Source organism: Achroia grisella, unplaced genomic scaffold, assembly GCF_030625045.1.
Source record: "Achroia grisella isolate CSIRO2021 unplaced genomic scaffold, CSIRO_AGI_Agris_v1 utg507, whole genome shotgun sequence".
NCBI classification, from domain to species: Eukaryota; Metazoa; Arthropoda; class Insecta; order Lepidoptera; family Pyralidae; genus Achroia; species Achroia grisella.
Genome location: NW_026712901.1, coordinates 957808 through 961064, shown reverse-complemented (window position 1 = coordinate 961064; position 3257 = coordinate 957808).

Here is a 3257-nt window from a genome sequence, read left to right as displayed (position 1 = left end):
AGGCAATAATTGCAAATAGCGCCATCTGTTGTCAGCGGCTACAAACTTTAAATTGGAACTTTTAGGTTATTTTTTTAAAATTGCGGTGTATTTGAGAAACTAAATCAAATTGTATTTGTAACAATTCAAGAGGTGAATTATTATGTAAAGTAGAATATATTTGATTAACTCTTTCTATGATATTGTAAGATCTTCCATATATGTATATTTATACAATATATTTAGACTTCTCTTAGCCTATACTGTACTCTTTGACTCTATATATATAATAATAGGTAGTTGTATATATAATTTACCTAACCTTAGCGTTAATTTCTTTAATCTAGACTTGCGTGTAAGTGCTAATAATTTATGTCTAGCCAGTTTGCCCTATTAATACAAATATTAGTTACATGTATAGAATATTTCTTAATTAACAACTAGGTTAGTTACTAAGTATTAGTCATATAGATAACAAATAATATAGATTAGATTGTAAAATAAGATTAGCTCGTCTCAATAACTCAGTTTGAAAGTATAAGTGTACACGTTCAATGTTTCGTCGGTGTGTTAGGACGTATAGGTATCTGCCAGCTCGGTTTATATTTATCTTACATGGGAACATCCATTTCTTACGTACTTACAGCACAGAGCGACACTCCCAAATTACTGCCGCTAACACCGTACACACGCAAACGTTAATCTATAATAGCAAACAATATCTAAACACATGGGGATACGTAAAACTGAAACAATGTGTTCAGATTCTTACATAATTCGGGTCGGCCATTCGAGCGGCACGCAAGCGAATTTCGCTCTTACACACACTAGTATTTAAGCTAAGATTTTCCATTTTCCATACACCATAGCTATTTCTGAGCTGCGCCGGCGACTTTTAACCTTGAATAGGAAACGCACCTTTAATTTTAGCCGGATAACCTACATACGGAACCATTTCAAGAGGGTGGTCGATAATCGCATGCGCGGTGTCTACGTGGTTTTTTTAACTGTTGGCGGTGGTTTGGCGGGCTAGGTATGCCGGGGCCCGAAGTTCGCGACCGACTGAGCCAGAGATGTGGTCTACGCAGGCGCTTTACAGCGCGCACCTAACGATCGCGCTCTGTGAAAGGTTGGCACTGGTACTACGCTCGCATATGAGAACAGGTGTTTCGAGATATTAATGGCTGATTGTTATGGCATTTACCCTACTTGTTAGTATATATATGGTGATTTTTGGCAACATTGTAACAAGTCAATAAAAACCCTAAGTATGTTTTGCATAGAATTTTTTTTTAAATTATTTTATATAATAACAATTTAAATATAACGTACCATGTACTTTTAATCATGATGTAAACGTATAATTGATGAACCGTATGAAATTAAAAATAATCTCAACTGGAATAACTTCGCGCATCAGTGGCGCTCCAAGCGGTGGAAATCTGAACCCTTGACTGAAAGCTAGCGCCGAGCAGATTGTCTTTTTCTTGTCTATTCATTGGTAATTTTGATATATATATATATAGACTGAAATCGTCATCACTTCAATGAGACTTAAATCAAAAACTTTTATTTAAAACTCTCTTATTACGACCAAACTTATGAATGTCAATAGGCATATTGTATACATAAATCTAATTTATTTAGAATGTAGGAATAGGTGTGTAGGAATTCTGCAATGACATTACGCCATCTATATTCGATTTTCTGTACTAGAAATGACGTCATATGGAAAAATTAATTCGACTGTACGCAACTCGTAGCGACATCTGTTGAAATTTTCACGAAGTTATCAATAGAGGTTATGACAGAAGGGTTATAAGTGCCGGCCTCTTTCTTACAATTACTATGGTGTTTTCGTAAAGAAAATTACATAAAAGTACTGCTGTAGTCTTTGTATAAAAGTCGTCTTCGTGAGTACCTCTGTCTCACGTAATATTCCCGCCAAACAATTTTCTTTGTAAGTTGTATTGTTGAAGATATTATGAATTTAGAAATATACTTTTTTTTAAGGAGGCATAGCACTTGGGTCTTTAAAATGATAATCCATGAGTTTTTTTAAACGAGTAGGTAAGGTACAACTGTGTGCAAGACAAAGTGGAGTCAGAGTTGTGTCGCTAATGGGATATACAGTGATGTATATAGATATATGATTAATTTATATTATGTTTGTATTGTATTGTATTTTCAATATTATTGTATATATACTATAAAATATATTCTCAATAATACATAATATTCCTTTTATATGTATAGTAGGTATTATTTTTATATGTAGATTATCCCCTTTTATGTGGATTACAACGTAATAAAAACAATCAAACTGTACATAGTGTTTTTTTTCAGTTCAAAGGACTTTTGGGACACTCTGTGTGACATCGAATGTCTCACCTGATAACGTGTTATAAGGTCCACTGTTTACGTATATTGGGTACGGTTATCATTTGCCATCATGGGTCGACAGTTTGTTGTTTCATTTATACGTGTATAAAAATGTTAGGTGGTGATTGAATGGGTAATGACAGTGATTGAAATAAAAACCAACGTGAAGTGGACCAAAATCTTTATAAATTTAGCATTTATAAACATTTTTTACGTACTACATAACAGTTTCTATATACAAATTAAATCTCATTTATATCACATCATTCATTCAAAAATACATCTTAAATATAAAATGTTTTAGTCACATTTCTCTTTGCGACATATTGAAGATAATTCGCCTAAATTTATTAAAAAGCACTGTTGTCACACCTTTATATATTTTATAGGTTATAATTTATATTATTATTTCATATAGATATAGAAATTAAAATAGTATAAGGATAAATAAAATAAAAAACGAGTACAATTTAGAGTGGAGTTTAAAAAGGCAATTAAATAATATATGCAAGCAAAAGAAATAAAAAAAAATGACTTGTTATGAAAAAATTGAATTTTGTAATACAATACAATAATTTAATATAAATCTGTTACAAAAATATTCATAATTTATGTACAAGTAAATAGGTATGAAACTTTAAATATGTATAAGCGAATTTTGCCATATTCTGTTCTCTGATTCTATTTGGGTTTATAGCAAAAAGTATCGTATACTTTATCTATTTAGATTTATTTGGTAATGTCTCTGGTTTGTTTAAAGCATATAATAAGGGAGGTAGATGAAAATTAATAGGATTAATAAACCGTGAATGAAAACTACTTCGTTAATTAAATGATTATAATACTAAACTTATAGTTACTAAACATAGAAGTAAACACCGTAGCTTCGGCTATTA